The sequence below is a fragment of the Eschrichtius robustus genome, chromosome 2 (assembly GCF_028021215.1).
Source record: "Eschrichtius robustus isolate mEscRob2 chromosome 2, mEscRob2.pri, whole genome shotgun sequence".
NCBI lineage: Eukaryota > Metazoa > Chordata > Mammalia > Artiodactyla > Eschrichtiidae > Eschrichtius > Eschrichtius robustus.
The window spans coordinates 136,256,017-136,277,363 of record NC_090825.1 but is presented as its reverse complement, the minus strand read 5'-3'; the positions used below and the strand labels follow the sequence as shown (position 1 = coordinate 136,277,363).

Sequence of the window (21,347 nt, the reverse complement as noted above, 5' to 3'; positions counted from 1 at the left end):
AAAAATATGGAACGCTTCACGAATTTGCATGTCATCCTTGCGCAGGGACCATGCTAATCTTCTCTGTATCGTTCCAATTTTAGTATATGTGCTGCCGAAGTGAGCACAAGTCGCTTTTTTTAAAAAGATATTCTTCATTTACTTTATCATTTTGCCTCAGATTGACCCTGATTAAAAACAAGAAGAAAGGGACTTCCCTTGGCGGTCCAGTGGTTAAGACTCAGTGCTTTCACTGCCGTGGGCCTGGATTCATCCCCTGGTGGAGGAACTAAGATCCTGCAAGCCTCATGGCATGGCCGAGAAAAAAAAAAAAAAAAAAAAACCAAGAAGGAAGAGTTTAGCTTCATCTCTGGTATTTATTTTCACTGATGCCCTTGTAAACTCACAACACCAATTCATCCCCACCCCAAGTGATGTTTCAAGCTGAGGCTGACAATAACCGAAAATGGCCTCCTGGTGTGAAAAGTCCATGTTCCACGTGGGGCTTTCTCATCCCATAAAGCACATTTAATGTATGAGCTTCATTACATGGAGATCAAGGGCCTCAGAGGTGAAAGGCTGAGGAGGGCATTAAATCCTGAAACACTTCTCAGCTGCCCCACCACTTGGCAGAACTATATGGGCAAATCGCTCTTGAAAAGCACCCCATCGGCTACTTTGAATCCCACTCCAAGCGTGGTACAACCAGAACCTGTCCAAGGGGGACATGGAAGTCTGGAAGAGCCACCTTCTATAAGGAGGGAGAGGAGAGGAGAGTGGGGGTCCCGCAGGTGCCTGCCCACCCCTGCAGGGCAGTCCTCTAGTCCAGGGCACCGGCAGCTGTGAGGAGCCAAGTTTGAACTGGTGGACTTTATCAAGGGGCCAATTCTGGCCATTTATTCCATAGATATTTATCAAACCTCAGCCCAGTGAGTTAGGCATTGGGGATGCTGGGGTGAGCAAAATGCAGATATTGGTCTCTGTCTTCTTGGAGCTTAGAGTCTCGCACAGGTGACAAGCATTGGACACATGACCAGAGAAATAAATGTAAAATGTCAGCTGTGAGATGGTGCCATGAGAATGACAAGGTGAGGATTTGTCCTGGTAAGAGTGTAGAGAACTTTACTGGTACAGTGATATGACCAAGCTGAGATCTACAGGGTAAGTTAGCAGGAAGAAGAGTGGGGAAGGCATTCCAGGGGAGCAGTGATGGGAGCTTCCTATGTAAAGGCCCAGTGGTGGGACCAGCAGGGTGGGCCGTGGGAATCAAAGGAGTCCCCTCACCCAGGTCATGGTGTGAAGGGAGCGAAGACTGCAAAATAAGAAGGTGAGGGGGCAGAGCTCAGACCTTGAAGGCTGCTAGGTCAAATTCAAGACTTCTGTCGACTCTGAGAATAAAGGAAAACCACAGAATGATTTTAAGTGAGTGGGTGATGCAAGCAAATTTGGGTTTTAAGAAGATCATTCTTGCAGCCATGAGAACATTTCAACTTAACCTAAAGAGGAGCTTTCTAATGGAATGCTTGACCTTGGGAAAGTAATAACAATAAACACATTTATTGGGCTCTTACTAGGAATGAACCCTTTGTGCCATGTGTTTATCATGGATTAATACCTTTGGCCTTGAAGACAACGTATAAGGTAGGTGTATTACTAAGATGCACTTTTTACAGAGGAGGGAATAGAGGCTCAGGGAGGCTCAGAATGTTGGTTGAGGTCACTCGGTGAAGTTGCAGAGCTGGAGTTCAAATCCAATTCTGTCTGAACTCAGAGGCCCCAGAGAGCTGCAAGGAACCACAGCCCTGGTCCTTAGCCTGGGTGGCACAGTGGAATCTCCTGAGTGGGCTGTAAATATTCAAATCCTCCCCCCTTAGAGATGCTGATGTAAGTAGCCCAGAGTGCAGCCTGGACTTTGGGAATTTTTGTAAACAGGTGAGTCTGTTATGAGTTCCCGTTCCGCCCAGATAGTCTGGGATATTAGGACTCACCAGTCCTGCTGCCAGAAGCCTCCCCCCGCCCCACCCCTGCCCCCAGGGGACTGGGTTTCTGGAACTGGCAGATGGAGGCTGAGGGACCTTGGTAATGTCGAGTTGGCTCTCATGGCTGGGCAGGGAGAGGCAAGCCCTCAAGGCTACATCTCTGAGCCCTGCCAGCCCCCTCACCTCTGGCTCAGACCCAGCCTGCAAACAAGTTGACAGGAGGAAGAGAACAGGTCAGCTGATCTCGGTGGGCACAGCCAGAGCTGCTGCTGGCTGTCGGCCCGTTACCAGGGACTGATCCACTCCTTTGAGAGCATCTGGAGCATTCGCAAGTAGTGGGAACATCCCTTACCTGCCCCCTTGGGGCTCCTTGGCTTCTTGTGGGTTTGGCTGCTTGGAGCAGGTTATGGATGTTTGACCTCCTCCCCTTTCCCTCTCCAGCCAGGCTGGCCTGTTGCTGCTTAAACCTGCCAAGTTTATTCCCCCTTCTAGGCCTTTGTACGCGGCGGTCCCTGGGCTTAGAATGCCTTCCCCCAGCCAGTCACTCGGCGACGCTAGGCCTGGAACTCAGGTGGGGCGCAGACGGAGCTCTGAACAGACTCTGAGTTGAGAGGCTCAGAGGCAGGCTATACCCAAGGCTCCTGCTCCTCTCAGACACCTCCTGCCTGGCACGTGGGGGGCGTCTTTATCTGCCCCCAGGGAGACCAGCCCCACCTGAACCACCATCACTCCTACAGTCCAAAGACTCAGGTCACAAATGCTTACCTGACCCTCTCTGAGCCCGGTGGCTGCACAACCACAGGAAATTAGAAAGAGATGGGGCAGCGGAGAGTGAAAAACAATACCTCACGTCTGGGGGTTGCTTTCCGCCTTTTCCAGAGCCTTCTGGAGCTATTATCTCACTTATAGACTCAGAATCTGACAGCCTCATGGTGACTGCATATGCCCCGCCCCCATAATACAAATAAGAAACTTTAAGGGCGGGGGTGGGGGGGGTGGGGGGGGTGGGGCGTGTTGCGGAGATTTTATAACTGGTACAAAGTCATGCAACCTAAACTACAACCCCAGACCATTTTGATGCACCTTTGATTTGCCGGATAACTCTGCAAGACTGGCAGAACAGTACCATCAGCCCATTGGACAGATGAGGAAATAGAGGTACAGAGATGAATAATCTGCCCAAGGTCACACTGGAACTCACTGGCAAACAGAGACCAGAAATCTATGCCCTTGGCCCTTGCCAGCATGACACCACAAAGCCCTGCTCCTGAGAGGGACAGAGAGAAGGCAGGTGGGGTCCCAATAATGCCAGTCGACATGAGTGGAAAAGTTGCTTTTAAGACTGTGAGTTCAGGCTTCCCGGGCAGTGCAGTGGTTGAGAATCCACCTTCCAGTGCAGGGGACACAGGTTCGATCCCTGGTCCGGGAAGATCCCACATGCCAAGGAGCAGCTAAGCCCGTGTGCCACAACTACTGAGCCTGTGCTCTAGAGCCCACGAGCCACAACTACTGAGCCCACGTGCCACAACTACTGAGCCCACGTGCCACAGCTACTGAAGCCCATGCGCCTAGAGCCGTGCTCTGCAACAAGAGAAGCCACCGCAATGAGAAGCCCGTGAACCGCAGCAAAGAGTAACCCCCGCTCACCACAGCTAGAGAAAGACCGTGTGCTGCAACAAAGACCCAACGCAGCCAGAAACAATAAATAAATAAAATAATAAAATAAATAAATTTATTTAAAAAAAAAAGACTGTGAGTTCTCAACTCCTCAGAGCTAGAGTTTGCCGGACAAGCTCAATCCCAGCCCAGCTTTTTTCTTTGACCTCTAGGAGTCTTGGTTTTCTCGTTTATTAAATGAGGATAGTAATAATCTCCTTACTTCATAGGTAATTGCGAGGATTAAATGAGATAAAAAGCCCCCCAAATGCATGACCTGTACTTGACAGGCAACAAAGAGTAGTTGCTATTTTTACTTTAATAACCATTATTATAATTTCCATTATAATAATAACCATTCTGGAAAACAAACCATTAAAACAGCTTCCTCCATGGATGGGGCTTCCTGGGCTCCCAGCTGGTGAAATCAATCCAAAGAGAATCTCTCCCTTAGTCTTTCCTTTTTTTTTTTCCTCGAAATACATTGGTGTACTGGAGCCAATGTACTGGCTTCTGAGGGCCTATTGTTCCATTTTCAGGAACTTTGTGGGCTGGTTGTTAAACACAGCCATTATTAAAAAATAAATTATATAAGCTGTTTGGAGTCAATTCTTCATGAGTCTCTCTCATTTCAGCTGGTCCTGTGAGTGGAAGCACTGACTATCTTTGTTCAGGACTATCTTTTCAAACTTGTTTGTATAGTGTTTCCCTCAAGATAAAAAGGGCAGTTTTCTTATTGTCCAGAGTAATAAAGATAATGTCTGCCTTTGAGCATTATAAAAGATGATAACTTAGCATTCGGATCCCTAAACTCAGAATTCCTCTCCTATATACAACCCACTGCATGGATAAGTGCCATTTTGCATCACCCTTTGGGAACTGGGGCTCAGGGAACTAGTACAAGGTAATGCTGACACTCTAGTTACTGCAGTTGCTGTAAGTAATAAAGTCCTTTGTCTCTAACCCAGGAGTCTCATGTCTTCTGCCAGCATCCATGAAACTGACAATGTAGCTTGCAAGTAGGGTAAACTTTTAGAACCTCCAAAGTTCTTGACATAAATTTAAAATTAAATAAGTTATATTTAAAACAAAGTTGATAAATACTCAAAACGCATCATTTCCTTCTACATTTTATTATTATCTATACTTCTGAGGTCATCTGCATCTCCTGTAAGTGTGGGCATATTACATAATGGTGTGCTTCTGTGGATCTCTTCCCAACTGTGTGCTCAGGGACATCATATCAGTTGCTTGCAATCAGCTATAAAGGTTGTATTTTATACCGTGGAAATCATCCCTCCCCCACCAAGAACTGGTTGTGAAACATTTACCATCACATCACCAACTAAATCCCACAAACCCCTCCCCAGAAGTTCTCAGACCTTGATGTTTCTAAAGATTTGTTAAAATGCAGGCTCCAAATTGGACATCCATAGGTTTAAAAAAAAACCCTCAATCTAAATCTCACACTTTATTTATTTATTTATATATTTTAATTAATTTATTTACTTATTTGGTTGCACTGGGTCTTAGTTCTGGCAGACGGGCTCCTTAGCTGCACCTTGAGGGCTCCTTAGTTGAGGCACGCAGGTTCCTTAGTTGCAGCATGCATGTGGGATCTAGTTCCCCGCCCAGGGAATGAACCCAGGCCCCCTGCACTGGGAGCACAGAGTCTTAACCACTGCGCCACCAGGGAAGTCCCTAATCTCACACTTTATACAAAAACTAACACAAAATTGATCATAGATTTAAACTCAAGCCATAAAACTTTTAGAAAAAACATAGAAGAATATCTTTAGGATCTGACTAGGGAAAGAGTTCTTAGACTTGACACCAAACCATGACCTTAAAAGGAAAAATGTTTAAGTTGGACTTCATCAAAACTAAAAACTTTTAGTCTGTTAGGAGGATGAGAAGACAACCTACAGAGTGGGAGAAAATATTTGCAAACCACATATCTGACAAAGACTAGTATCTAGAATATACTTTTAAAACTTTTTAAAACTCAATATTAAAAAAGCAAGCAATCCAATCAGACCATAGGCAAAAGACATAAAGAGACATTTTCCTGAAGAAGACATACAGATGGCAAATAAGCAGGGAAAAAAGGTGTTCAAGATCATTAACTATCAGAGAAATGCAAATTAAATGCATGACATCACTGCACACATATCAAAATGGCTAAAATAAAAAAGGGTGACAATACCAAATGCTGGCAAGGATGTGGAGAAACTGGATCACTCTTACATTGTTGGTGGAGATGTAAAATGGTATAGCATCTCTGGAAAATGGTTTGGTAGTTTCTTTTAAAAAGAAAACATACAACTACCACTCAACCCAGCAATTGCACTCCTAGGCATTTATCCCAGAGAAATGAAGGCTTAAGATCTCATGAAAACCTGTACACAATGGTTTATAACAGTTTTATTCATAGTAGCCCCAAACTGGAAATAGCCAAGATGTCCTTCAATGGGTAAATGGTTAAACAAAGTGCAGTACATCCACACTATGAAATACTACTCAGCAGTTAAAAGGGGCAAACCACTGGTACAAGCAAAAACTAAAGTGAAGAACTACAGAAAATTTTCATCCCTTTGGCCCAATAGTTCTGAAACCACACAACTCAGATTGGGACTTGAACCCAGCTGAAATCCAGACTGTGGCTTGAACCCACTGTCTTTTAATTGAGATCACACACCTGGTCTCAGTACTTAATGAAGCTCAGGTTCTTTACATCTAGTCACAGAAAGAATTCAGTGAGAGACAAAGCGGTAGGTAAGAAGTGGATTTATTTAGAGAGATACACACTCCATAGACAGAGTGTGGGCCATCGCAGAAGGCGAGAAGCCCTCGAAATATGGGCTGGGTAATTTCACAGGCTGACGAGTGCGACGATTATTCCAACTATTTTGGAGAAGGGGCGGAGATTTCCAAAAATTGGTCCACTGCCCAATTTTTGGCCTTTTTTGGTTAGCTTTGGAACTGTCATGGTGCCTGTAAGTATGTCATTTAGCATGCTAATGTATTACAAGAAGCGTATAATGAGGCTCAAGGTCTACTGGAAGTCCAATCTTCCGCCACCTTGATCCTAGTTGGTTCTAACCAGGTTATATCGTAGCCTCAAGGGCTATGTCATTCTTTTAGAGGTTGTGCCCTGCCCCCTTCCCTCCTGTTTCAGTTCCAACTTAAAGAAGGGATATGCTAAATACATAAAGACTAGTTCTTGCTGAGTACCTGTATGTGCTAGCTCTGCTCTGGACAGTGGCGATAAAGCAGCAAACAAAATAGAGAAAGATTCCTGCCTTCATGGAACTTATGCTTTGATAGAGAGAGGCAATAAACCAGGTAAAAAGGTAAAATAGTATGTTGCATGGTCTTAACTACTATGGAGAGAAAATAAAGTAGGAGAGAGCGTAGGGGGTTTGTTAGGGGTGGGTTACGACTTCAGCGAGGTGTTCAAAAAAGGTGTCACTGCAAAGGTGGCACTTGAGTAAAGACCCTCAGATAGTGAGATGCGACTCTCTGAGGGTGCTGAGGGGGAGGGGGGGCATTTCAGGCGGAGGGAACAATAAACGCAAAGGCCTGAGATAGCAGCTCGCAGGGTACGTGCGTACAGCCAAGGGGCCCCCGTGGCTAGAGAAACAATGGCGGGGGGATCAGGGATGCCATTAAGGGCCATTGACCCGACGTGGGCTCAACATGCAGATGGAGAGCCCCTGGAGTGTTTTGAACAATGGTTTTACATAAATGATGTGCATGTAAACAGGAAATAAATGCAGGCTCCAGGTCCCCCTGCAGAGGTGTTGAACAGGTGAGCCAAATCTGACAGTGCTCTGAAATCGGATTCATAGTGATGAACAAAATAAAGGGAGGGGGGCAGGAAACAGCATCAGAGAAATCCAAGTCCTTGAACCTAGTTAGAACAAATTATAGATAAGAAGTAACCCTGCAGAGCAGGGTAGGGACGTTTTCCCTCTTCTTTTTCGGTCTTGCTCTGCCAGGTCTTTGCGCAGATAGGGTGACATGGAAATCTTAGCAGCATTCTGGGCTGAGAAGGGGGACATCGGAGGGCTGCCCCTCCTCCCCATGCCCCTCCACCCCAGGTCCAGACGCTCCCCTAAATGCTTTACCTACAACATCTCATTTCCGCCGACTTAATCCTCACAACAGCCTTATGAGCTGGGGCCTCTCTGCTTCGTTACATTTTAAATCAACACCCAGAAAAAGAATTGCCTTCTGCTTTATTCTTTATCCACTTAAAGACAAACACTACCCCTTCAAATGGGTTAATTTTGAGACACATTCTCAATACTAGAAATGTCAAAACGTGAATGATAGAATTGAGGCAAGTTGGAGTTACCACATCCATTTCAGATAATGAAATTGAGACTCCTGCAGTTAGAAGTGTAAAAGCAGAGACTCGAACATGCAACCCTTGGTTCCAACCCCAGTTCCCGCATTTAGTAGCGGGCAACCCCATCCACCTAGGTGCTTAGCTCAGAAATGTCCTCTACCACATTCCCTCCACCACAGTGCCGACACAGAGGGTTCATCTTAATCCTAAATTAGCAGGACCTTGGCAGATGGAGCCTCCTACCACAGTACCCATCTGCTGATTTTTTGCTCCATGGCCCAGCTCCTGAATTTTGCTGATATGTTTTAATCTTTAAAATATATGTGACTTTGACATTCTACTCATTAACATCTCTATTTGTGTGAACACAGAAATAGTATGTTTTTCTTAGCCAAATCTTTGAACAATATTTAAGTTTGACGGGAAATGGGCCATGGCCTTGGGTACCCAGAACACATTGATAAAGTTGATCCATTTGATTGTGTGCTTCCAATTCGTCAACCACAGCTTTCCTCTTGGCAGATATGGGTAACAGATGAAAAGGTACTTTCTGTGTCAGGATTAATGTATCACTGAAAGCAAGTCAGTGACGATTTGTAAGGTGAAGCATACCTCTAAGAGAAAACCACCATATCATCAGACTGAAATCTTTGGAGGGGTAAGCAAATCTTTACGTATTTAAATCGAAGGATATGTTTGGATGTTGCCCATTATAAATTCTTAGAGTTGGAAAGCAATTATGACTTTTCACTCTGGTGGTAGTGAAGTCCAAAATAGACTTTTTATTTATTTATACCCAAGACACACACATATTTGTTAAGTATCATCTTTATCTTGAATTTTATTGCTCTGTCTTAAAAGCCATCTCTTGTTTATAGGGATTGAGATTTAATCACAAGGGCTGGGATAGCGTGTGGTACTGCTATTAATTTTGCCAGGTCTTTTTAGGTTTAAGAGTTCTTTTAGTGTACTTAAGATGAATGCTTGTGATAGTAGCAGCTCATGCTTCTTAAGCCTTAACAATGTGCCAAGCCCTGTAGTAAGTGCTTTATATGCATTGCCTAACTTAATTCCTTCTTATCCAGCTTAGATTTCATGGTTCAATATTATAATCACTTCCTCATACAAACGGCCATATTGTCCTCCCTCTTCTCTCTCCATCATTCTTCCCTAGCAAAACCTTAATCTGGCCAAACCCAACCCTCTTCTTTCTCCATTCACTCATTCCCAACTGAATGTTAAAGAGAACAAACAACTATGTCAATTGATCTCACTTTAAATTCATGTCCACAATCTCAAATGGCACAAAATGTAGCCTGGTCATCCTATCAGCTCTCCTCCCAAACCCCCAGCATTCTCAATGAAAAGTTCCTCGGGTGGGAACCAACATGGTTGGTCAAGGAGCCAAGTGATGGAGGGGAAGAGTAGTAGGAGGTGACATCAGGGAGGTGCAGGTTCCCAGACCATAAGGGCCTTTGTAGGGCATTGTAAGGACTTGGCTTTTGTGTTGACTGAGATGGGAAACCATTGGAAGATTTTGAACAAAGGAGTAACAAAGTCTGACTTAGATTCTAACAGCATCACTCTGGCTACTATTTTGAGAAGAGTTTAAAGGGCAAGGACAAAATCAGGGAGACAGGAGATGATTGTCATAATCCAAGCAAGAGATGCTGGTGGCTTGGACCCAGGTGGTTGCGAGGAAGGAGGTTATAAGTGATCTGACTTTGGCTATTTTTGAAGGTACAGACAACAGGGTTTGCCAATGATTTGGATGTGATAGAAAGTGAAGGCTCAATAGGGACACCAAGGTTTTTGCCTGAGTGACTTTAAGGCTGAAATTGTCCTTTACTGAGATGGGAAATACTGTGGGAGGGGCAGGTTCATGGGTGGCAGTGGGAGGTGAATAAAAGAAGAGTTTGTTTTTGGACATGTTGAGTTGGAGATGCCTACTAGACAGCTCTATTAGTTTCCTAGGGCTGCTGTAACAGGTTACCACGTACTTGGTGGCTTAAAACAACAGAAATTGATTCTCTCACAGTTTTGGAAGCCAGAAGTCTGAGCTCTAAGTGTCAGCAGGGCCATGTTTCCTCTGAAGGCGCTAGGGAAGAATCTATTCTTTGCATCTTGTAGCTTCTGGGGGCTGATGGCAATTCCTTGACCTGTGGCTGCATTGCCCCAACCTCTGCCTCTTTGGTCCCATTCCCTCTCTCTTACAGAGGTAGGAGAGAATCAAGGGACCGTGGGGCTGGAAGCCAAGTGTCTTAGGCCATTTGGGCTGCTATAACAAAGTGCCATACACGGTCCAGCAGTTAGGACTCTGCTCTTCCACTGCAGGGGGCACGCGTTCATCCCCGGTCTGGGAGCTAAGATCCCGCATGTCACGTGGGCAAAAAAAAAAAAGTGCCATAGAGCGGGTATCTTATAAACAACAGAAATTTATACTTCATAGTTCTGGAGGTGGGAAACTAGGATCAGGATGATGGCAGATTTGGTGTCTGGTAAGAGACCACTTCCTGGTTCATAGATAGCCGTCTTCTTGCTGTGTCCTCACATGGTGGAGGGGCAACCATGCTCTCTGGGGTCTCTTCTATAAGGACACTAATCCCATTCATGAGCCCCACCTCCAAATACCATACTATCAGGGATCAGGTTTCAACATATGAATTTGGGGGTGGGAGACACAACTTCAGTCTGTAGCACCAAGTGAAGATACTGTTACAGAAAGGAAGAAACGATCAATCATATCAGATGATGCAGTAGGAAAAATTAAATTAGGATCGAGTGTTGACCATTGGCTTTAGCAAGATGGAGCTCAGAGGAGATTTTGGAAAGAGAAGTTTGGGAGGAGAAATAGAAAACATGGTTGGGGATCATTCGAGAGACAATAGGCAGCTGCAACCTTGATGAACTTGGCTATTAGCTCTAGTAGCTTTCTTCTGGATTCTTTGGCATTTCCTATATATAGGAACAAATTTGAAAACAGTGGTGATGGTTGCACAACAGGGTGAAAGTAATTAATGCCACTTAATTATACACTTTAAAATGGTTGAAAGGATGGTTGAAAGGGCACATTTTACGTTATGTATTTTATCACAAAATTTTCTTAGAAAATAAAAAGAGACACCAGGAGACAGTGAGTAGAGACCACTGTTTTGAGAAGCTCGGTTGTAAAGCAGAGAGAGGTAGCTAAGCGTGGGATTTAAAGTAGTTTTTTTTTTTTAAGCTGGGAGAAGTTATAGCATGTTTGTATACTGGTGGGAATGATCCAGTAGAGAGACATTTCATCTGTAATAACAGGAGGGAGGGCAGCAGGAAGGTGAGGAAATATGCTGGGGCAGCTTGTGGAAGTTCCCTTCTGACAGCTTCTGTTTTCTCAGTGAGGTAGAAGGGAGGTCATCAGTCAAGAGTGAGGATGGGGACAAAGTGTTGGAGGCTGAGAAAAGGTATGAAGTGGTGGCTTATGACAGAGAGGGGGGAATGGACTTGGGACTGGTCCTCACCGGTCGGATCCCCAGACCAGCACAGTAGCAACACCTGGGCATTGTTGGGAATGCAAATGATCGGCCCACCCCTTCTTGTCAGGGATTCAGAAACCCAGGGAGTGGGGCCAGCCATCCACTTAACAAGCCCTCCAGGTGCATCTGCTGCCTGGTCTGATCTGAGAAGGTCCAGCCTACTTCAATATGATATAATGGCTGGGTATTAGCAGCCGTAGGAAGTTAGTGGACCTGAGAGGCTGGTGTAGTGGTTCTGAATGTGGATTCTGGAGCCAAACTGCCAAACTGGGTTCTGTTCTAATTCTTCCACTTAATTTTGTGATCTTGACCTTGCTGTTCCTCCATGCTCTCATCTTGAAAATGGGGATGATGATGGTAGTACCTTATAGGATTGTTATGAGGAAAAAATGATTTATTACATGTAAAGCACTTAAAATTTGCTGTACACCCGAAACTAACACAACATTGTAAATCAATTATACCCCAATAAAATTTTTTTAAATTTTTTTTAAAAAGTATGTTTTTAGGATTTTATTTATAATGCACAGAAAAAACACAATGTGTTACCAATAACTCTCAGTCGTATTTTAAAATATCCAACAATAAAAGACTGGTTAAATAAATGATTTAGCAACATGATAGAATATTATGCAGCCACTGAAAATATTACTACTATCTCTTTTTTTTACCTCACTGCGCAGCTTGCAGGATCTCAGTTCCCTGACCAGGGATTGAACCCAGGCCACTGCAGTGAAAGCCCAGAATCCTAACCACTAGGCCACCAGAGAACTCCCTGAAAATATTTTTGAAAGATATTTTTGAGATATCTCATGAAAAATGCTCATGAGATAATTTGGGGCTTAGAAGCAGCAGGATACAAAACCGCATTCAGGTGATTACAACTCCATGCTTATATAGTAATTTGGGCTCACACTCAGTGCCCTCTGCATACCAGGCATGATATGATTTGATCGTCATATAACTCTGTAAAGGAGCTACCCCTTATTATCCCCATTCTACAAATGAAGGATCTGGGGTTAAGTAAGTTGCCTGAGATCATCAACTAGAAAGAAGCAAGGTCAAGATTGCAGTCTGGGCAGTCTCTCTCAGAGCCCTGATTTAACCACTGAGCTGGCGGGAGGTAGAGAGGCCAGGGTTGGGGGAAGGCAAGACATCAAAAATGTCCTGGGTCATGGGATTAAGGTCTCAGGAAATAAGAACTACCACCTTCAGGTGCTCAGACCTAAAACCTTGGGGTCATCTTGATTCCCCTCTTTCACACTCCACATCTGTTCCATCAGCAGATCCTGTCGGCTCTAACTTCCAAATATGCTGAGTCTGGCCCCTTCTCACCTCCTCCACCGCTTCCACCTGGAGCCTCCGACCTGGTCTCTCTTGATCCCCACCTTCCATGTGCCCAGCCCCAGATACCATCACATTGATATCACAGGGTTGCCTAATGGTGGTAGGAGAGTGGGGTTGTTCAGGATCTTCAACATATTTTAATCAAGTTTTAATAGTGTTACAAGGAGAGTGATACCTGTGTAATCCAAAAATGCCAAATAGAAGATGGCCCAGTGCCCTCCCCTAACCCCCAGCCTCAGGCCCCCCGAGCTGAGCAGCTGCTGCCCTAATTCTTGGCTCTTCAAGCCTGGGTCTCTGCACACCTGCAAGCTTTGGAAGCCCCTCATAGAAGGTGACCTCTTGGCATCCCATGGCCTGAGGAAATCGGCAGCCGGCTGCTGGCGGTCAGGACCTCCTCAGCTTGAGGGTCCTACCGGCAGGCCCCAGCAGGCTTGTCTGGTTGCTTTTTACTGTCCAGTCTCAGTTTCCTTCCTGTTCATTGTCTGTCAGGGGAGGGGCGTCTGGCAGACTGAGGGGCTTTTAAGTTAATGGCTGCTTTTATTTCCTCCTGGAGTCTGGGGAGTCTTAGGCTCTTGTTCCATTGTTCCCCACGGACTCCTAGTCAGGCTGGAATGCTCCTTTGTCACACACCTAGTCCAGCGTTCACAAAACGGGTCTGACGCTGAGGGTGGCCATAAGCATTTAAAAAAAAAAGAAGAAGAAAAGGAAAGGGAAAAAAAGCCAGTATCTTAAAAATCAAGAGATATCTCGGTTTCCTCTTTCTTTGAGAAATCTAACAAACTGGGAATAATGGACCCAAACTCTGGAGCTGGAACAATCAGAGCGGAACAGTGGGCACCTCACTTGGGATGCGCCATGAGCTGTCTGGTTCGCCGCAATCTTCACCACTCCCTATTGTCCCCCGGCACCTCGGCTGCATGGCCCTTGAACATCACACTTGTGCTGTTGTCTTCCTCACAGAGAAGAGTACTTCTCTATCCCTGTGTCTCCTTCAGAGTGGGGAGTGGGGGTAGGGAAGTTACACAGGAGGGCTGTGAGAGCGTTCTTCCACCCAGCAAGATTCTCTCACGTTGTCTTCCTGACCCCTTGGTCCCCCTGGGTTTGTTTCCCACCCTGGGGATCTAATCCCATCCCCTCCTTTGACAGAGGAGAAACTGAGCCCTGTGGAAGGAGAGCTGCTTGCCAACTCCCCACAGTGAGTTTACACAGCACTTGTTTTAGGCTCTAAAGAGCAATGTCCTGGGACTTCCCTGGCAGTCCAGTGGTTAAGACTCCACCCTTCATATTCAGGGGGCCCGGGTTCGATCCCTGGTCGGGGAACTAGATCCTGTGTACCGCAGTGAAGATCCCGCACATGGCAACTAAGACCTGGCACAGCCAAATAAATAAATAAATATTAAAAAATAAAAGCAATGTCCTAGGAATGTTCTGGCATGTTTTGTTATGAGTGACACATATTAGAGAGCAGTTTGTACTTCCACGTACCTTTCTTCTTTTCATAGTCACAACAGTCTTTTAAGGAAACAATAGTTCCTCCTTTTTACTACCAGAGAGCATAAGTGTCCAGGGCCTTACAACTTTCTGAGTCTCATGTGAAAACTGGGGATAATGCCTTACCAAGCTGAAGTCTGAGCCAGCGAATTCCTTCAGACTCCATTAGCTCTGCTATCCATATGTCCCTCATTTATCTATTAATTCAGGAAAACTGTATTGACCACCTCCTTTACATAAGGCACTGTCCTTGTCTTCAAGGAGCCTAAATGGTGTGAGGGTAAATTGTAATGGTGGGGAGAAGGGGAAATTTTTGCCCCAAGGATTGCCCATGGAGGGGGATGGGTGAGTTCAGATTAAGAATCATAAGGTATAGATTATCTTTGGGAGGAAACATAAAGGGGTGTCTTAGTCCATTCAGGCTACTGTAACAAAATACCACAGACTGGGTCACTTATAAACAAGAGGAATTTATTTCTTAGAAGTCCTGGAGGCTGGGAACACAAAGAACAAGGTGCCAGCACGGTCACATTCTAGTGAAAGCGCTCCTCCTGGTTCATAGCCAGCACCTTCCCGCTGTGTCCTCAACATGGTGGAAGGGGCCAGGGGTCCCTCCAGGGTCTCTTTTATAAGGCACCACCCTCATGACCTAATCGTCTCCCAAAGCCCCCACCTCCTAATAGCATCACCTTGGGGTGTTAGGATATCAACATATGAACTTGGGAGATGGTGGGGACACAAACATTCAGACCATAGCAATGGGCTTCCTCTGGGGTAGAGTTCAGAGGGACCAGAGGCGGGAGCTGGGCTAGCTCCATTTGCAGGGCCCAGTGCTCAATGAAAACATGGAGCTCCTTGTTCAAAAAGCAGGGAAAAGTGCTGTTAAAGTTAATAAAATATAACGTTTTTTTCCTTTCTTCTGCCATCTCTCAACTTGTCATTGTTTTATTTGCTATTTAATGTTCTAAGTAAAGAAAAATTGGGAATTCCCTGGCAGTCCAGTGATTAGGACTCTGTGCTTTCACTGCCAAAGCCCAAGGCGTGGGTTCAGTTCCTGGTCGGGGGACTAAGATCCTACAAGCCACATGGCATGACCAAAGATTTAAAAAAAAAGAAAAGAAAAGAAAAATTTAAATATTACTGTGAGTTTTATCATTCATCTTTATATTGTGCATTGCCACTTTTCAATGCAAAAGTACAAGTATTTAACTCATATGCAGGATCCCTGAAATCACACAATTCATATTTCACAGTTTGTATGTTCATATGCATTTAGTTTATATAATAGCAGTGGAAATGCTGCACGCAACTAATGCAGCTTTTTATTTCACTCCTTTTTGGTTTGTTTTGGGGTTTTTTTTTGGTTTTGTTTTCTAATAAAAATTGTATACATTTAAGGTGTACAACATGTGTTTTGATATACATATACATAGAGAAATGATTACTACAGTTGAGCTAATTAACATATCCATCACCCCATCATTGTACACAGTTACCTGTTTTTTGTTTTTGTTGTTGTTTTTTTTTTTTTTGGCCGCCCCACTTGTGGAATCCTAGTTCCCTGGCCAGGGATGGAACCTGTGCCCCCTGCCTTGGAAGCATGGAGTCTTATCCACTGGACCACCAGGGAAGTCCCTACAATGCAGTTTTACTATCTATAGACACTATGCTGTGCACTAGATCCCCAGAACCTATCCATCTTACAGGACTGCAACTTTGTACCCTTTGACCAACATCTTCCCGTTTTCCCCAGCTCCCCACCCCTGGTAACCACTGTTCTACTATCTGCTTCTATGAATTTGAGTCTTTTAGCTTCCACGTGTAAGTGATACCATGCAGTACTTGTCTTTTTGTGTTTGGCTTATTTCACTCAGCTTAATGCCTTGCAGGTTCATCCATGTTGTTATACATGACAGGATTCCCTTCTTTTTTAAGGCTGAATAATATTCCATTGTGTATATATACTACAATTTCTTTATTCATTCATCCATCAATGGGCACTTAGCCATGTCTTGGCTATTGTGAATACTGTTGCAATGAACTTCTTGAGATGTGCACATCTTATCAATACTCTGTACCTCTGGCTCACTCATGAGCCGAGAAGAGAGGACAGGAAAAGGAATGACAGGTTGCCCCACCTTTTCCTTTCCTTCTCTGTCATGATACATGGTAGCTTAATACACGGACGCAACACCAGTAAGAAAGGCTATGATAGGCTTCCTGGGTCATTCATATTTCTCAGAATGTTATTGCCTTCTGTTATGGGTTGAATTGTGTCCTCCCCCCCAGATATGTTGAAGTCCTAATATTTTATTTGGACATAGGGTTGTTCCAGATATAGTTAGTTAAGATGAGATCCTACTGGAGTGGGGTGAGCCCTTGAGCCCTTAATCCTAGATGGCTGACTACTGTCCTCATAAGAATGTTGTGAAGATAGGGGCAGAGAGTGGAGTGATGCAGCCGCAAGCCACGGATTGATGGTCACCACCAGAAGCTCAAAGAGGCAAGGAAGGGTTCTACCCAGAGTCTCAGAGGGAGCATAGCCCCACTGACACCTTGATTTCAGAGTTCTAGCCTCCAGAATTGTGAGAGAATAAATTTCTGTTGTTTTAAACCACCCAGTTTGTGGTATTTTGTTTACAGCAGCCTTTAGGAAATGGTCACACCTTCTTTTTGCATTCAAAGCAAGTCTAGCGCAGTGGAAAGTATAGCCTCTCAGGGTTGTCAGTTCCTCCTGCCCCCCAGATATAGAGGTAACACGCTTACCTTCTACTTCTTTGGATTTCACTGAACTCCAAGGCCTAGGAGGTCCACTAGAATTCCATGCTCATGGGGCAGCAAGGAACAGCAGACACCTGTGTCACGGATGTCATCTGCTCATGTGCATGCTCCTCTGTCCTCCTGCACTTCGTTTACGAAACACGGGTTCAAAGACAAAACTCTTAAGAATTTCAGGGTGGTGACAGTAGAACATTAAAATCAAGCACAAGGCCCTCCTGAGCTTGAGCCTGTACAACTCAACCCAGGAACTGGCCCAGTGAGAAGGAAATTTATTTTTTTCTTATTCCTTTTGTGCCTTTTTGATCTCATACTATTTTTTAAAATTTATTGATTTTATTTTTGGCTGCGTTGGGTCTTCATTGCTGCGCGCTGGCTTTCTCTAGTTGCGGCAAGCGGGGGCTGCTCTTTGCTGTGGTGCGCGGGCTTTCATTGCGGTGGCTTCTCTTGTTGGGGCGCTTGGGCTCTAGGGTGCACAGGCTTCAGTATTTTTGGCACGTGGGCTCAGTAGTTGTGGCTCACAGGTTCTAGAGCGCAGGTTCAGTAGTTGTGGCACATGGGCTTAGTTGCTGCAAGGCATGTGGGTTCTTCCCGGACCAGGGCTCAAACCCGTGTCCCCTGCATTGGCAGACGGATTCTTAACCAGTGAGCCACCAGGGAAGTCCCCTCATACTATTTTTTTAATTGAAAAAAGTAGTATGGACCAGCTTTATAAATAATCCTAGGTTTTGAGTTTTGTTTGCAAAATGCTGCTTTTTAAAATTCTTCCTGCTGGGGTCTCAGACCTAATCTGTAGAAATATATCTCAAGAATTTCTAATCAAGGATCATAAAGGATTTGGCCAATGTCCTTTAGACTATGTAGAGCACAGAGCTAGAAAGTTTAAAGGGGTTGGCTTGGTTTTTGGTTAAAGACCAAAGTGGTAAACAAGGATTATGTCTCATAGTTTATAGCCCAGAGGTCTTCCTTCTGTCCCTATAAACTGAGCCAGGCTTCATGCCTTTGGTCCTGAATGGAGCAATGCAAACCATTAAGACCCTAAGGAAATACTACTCAAAGTCTTTGCCTCAGCTTAGGACCTGTAAAGCTGAGTGCCCGAAGAATTTATGTCACTGATCATCCTGCCACCCAGGATATTCACTGCTGTGTGGTTGTGGCAGCAAAAGGCTGGAAACAACCTAAGTATCCAGCAAAAGAAGACTGGTTACATACATCATGATGGATCCATACTATGGGACTATGGGATAACCGTGCAGCTCTGCGGGCACTGCCATGAAACAACCGAGAGGGAAAAAGAAGGTGCAGAAGGATGCATTCCGTATGCTGCCGTTTGTGTAAAGGGGGGAAAGGCATGGGTGCTTATGTTGGTAAGTGCGTGGATCACTTCTGGAAGGAAACACAAGGCGCTGCTTATCCTTGGGGAGGAGAACAAAGCCTAGGACCAGGATGAGAACACGTTCATTTCACCACAAATATATATTTTTAATGTGAGAGCTTATAGCCTATGGGGGAAAAAAAGGCAAAGGGAAGTTAAAGTGAGCAGTTTTTAATATTAGATTGATTCGTCCTCTGAGGAAGATTGGAAAGGTCAGAGAAAAAAAATATATTTTCTCATTTTACACCTGGTAAAGTTTGAGGTAGGATGGCCTTGATCTAAATGTTTGGTTCCGAACTTGTGAGCTTCAGAGATTGGAAGTGGGAGGGTGGTAGTCGGCTCATAGTAAGCACTTGATACAGTTTTAGTTTTTGAGTGAATGAATGAATAAATGAATGGATACTTCTTAGCTTAGTTGGGGATGGAGTGGGTGGGAGAAGTAACTCCAGTTGTGTTGTTCCCCTGCTGTGCACCAGAGGAAGCTTCTTCTGCTAAGGGCACCAACGTCATTTCTACCTGTGGAGAGGACTCACTACCAAAACCATCAGTGCAACATGTTTTTATCTTTCAGAGACACTGGGAAAACGAGAGACTCCTGAGAATGATACAAAAAGGACTGCAGAATACGAATGATGTTTAGTATCTTCTTAAAATACTCTGGGAGAAAAGCCCCAAGATTCTGTCTCCCTCTCACCTATAAGAACTCCAGATAACTGAGAGCTGAAGTTTAGGAAAAGAAGACTCCAAATCAGTGAATAATAAAGGTCTGTCCTCTTTTGGTGTAGCCTGAGAAAGAAATAATACTGCTATGAAAAAAACAAAACAAAACCAAAAACAAAACAACACTGTGAATTGTTATTCAATGGAAGTCCACTCTAGTAAATATATCGTGTGATTACTTAAAAATAACATTCACTCTTTTTTCCTGATTGTGAAAGCAATGCATGTTTCTTATAGAAAATTTAGAAAATTCAGATATACTAGAATAAAAAGTTAATTAGAATTACCCATAATCCTATCACTCTGATTACACAGTTAATATTTTTATAGATTTTTTTTTGTTTCTTTTGTGTGTGTGTGTGAATGTAATATACAATTGGGATCATAATCTAATCTCCTTTTTCACTTAATGTCTTGTGAACATTTTCTCAAGTCATTATTCATTCTCTTAAAAAATGGTAAGAGCCAAATTACTATTTAACCAGTCCCTGTTCTAATAGTTCACTATGATAAAAGAGCATTTGTTGATGAAACCCCTTGTAAAGAAATCTGTACTCATCCGCTTATTTTTTTAGAATAAATTTCCAGAAGTGGAATAGTTGGATACAACGATACATTTTTAAGGTTTTTTTTTTTTTTTTTTTTTCATTTTTAAGGTTTTTGAGTAGTGTTGTCTTTCAGAAGATGGTATTAATTTATATTCCCACCAACACTGTATATTTGTCAATCCTGTGTATTGTGTTCTTAAAAATTCTTGACAAAGATATACCTTGTTTCTAAAACATGTTTTATGTCTTTACTAGTATGAGCATTTAAAAAATGATAACTGTCCATTTGAATTTCTTCTTTCTTTTTAAAAAATATTTATTTATTATTTTTGGCTGCATTGGGTCTTAGTTGAGGCACGTGGGATCTTTGTTGTGGCATGTGGGTTTCTCTCTAGTTGTGGTGTAGGAGCTCCAGAGCGCGTGGGCTCTGTAGTTGGCGACACACCGGCTCTCTAGTTGAGGTGCTCGGGCTCAGTAGTTGTGGCACATAGGCTTAGTTGCCCCGTGCCATGTGGGATCTTAGTTCCCAGACCAGGGATCAAACCTGCGTCCCCTGCATTGGAAGGTGGATTCTTTACCACTGGACCACCAGGGGAGTCCCTGAATTTCTTGTTTCATGCATGCCTGTTCATCCTTTTCTGCATTTCAGGTATTAGCGTTTTATAATATGTATTGATTTACAAGAGGTCTATATAGTAAGATCAACCTTTACCACATTTGTTAAAAACATTTTCTCCAATTTGTCATTTTCCTTTTTGGTGATATTTGATGTCTAAGTCTTGCAAATTTATTCAAATATATATACTCATCCTGGCCTTTTGTTTCTTCCTATGCCTTAAGCTCTAGGCCTTCTCCTCTGAAATAACCTGTGTTTTCTTTTAGTTCTCTTGTGATTTTTTTTTTTAGGGGGTGGGTATTGATATTTCTTTCTAGTTCTTTGGGTTTGAAAGAGTTAATTTGTATGTTGGGACCCACCAAATGGAGGCTGCCCCAGTGGCCTGGCCTACATCACAAATCTAAACCTAAATCAGCCTGCACTTATGGGAAACACCTCGCTGTCTAGGAAACCTAACTACACCAATCACAGTCCTCCAACTCAGCTAAAGCTGGCTCACTTTACCCTAGAAAACAGGACCTCCTAGCCAGTCATGCCCTGTTTCCTCGTTGCCTCTTCTAATGCTCTCTAAAACTCGCTTTTGCCCAAAATCCCTTGGGAAGAATGTTCCACCGCTTGTGAGTCACTGCACTCTCCCAATTCATGAATTGTTTTCCCTTAAATAAAGAACATGAAACTCATTACTAAATTGTTTTAGTTTTGTCATTTGACAAGTTCTTATATTTATTTTGATGCTGGTTTAAATAAATCCCTAGTTTTACTTTTTTCCCCCAAATTAACTAATTTCCCCTGCCCAATTTATTGAAGAATTTATCCTTTTCCCCTCAAAAGTGAAATGCCACATTTATCACACAGTTAATTTTTAAGTATGTAGGATATGTTTCTAAACTTTCAATTATTCCACTGATACTTCTCCATCCATTCTTGTGTCAACACCACTGTTTGAATTATAGCCTTGCAATATGTTTCAAGATTTGGCAATATATAGA

The 21,347-nt window shown here is 43.7% G+C and overlaps 1 non-coding gene across 1 annotated transcript; it reads right to left on the bottom strand.

Moving 5' to 3' along the window:
• LOC137760392 (U6 spliceosomal RNA) lies at positions 1 to 107 on the bottom strand. Its single transcript, XR_011073338.1, has one exon. It is a non-coding gene; the product is annotated as a U6 spliceosomal RNA (small nuclear RNA).
• Between the last annotated feature and the right edge of the window lie 21,240 nt (positions 108 to 21,347).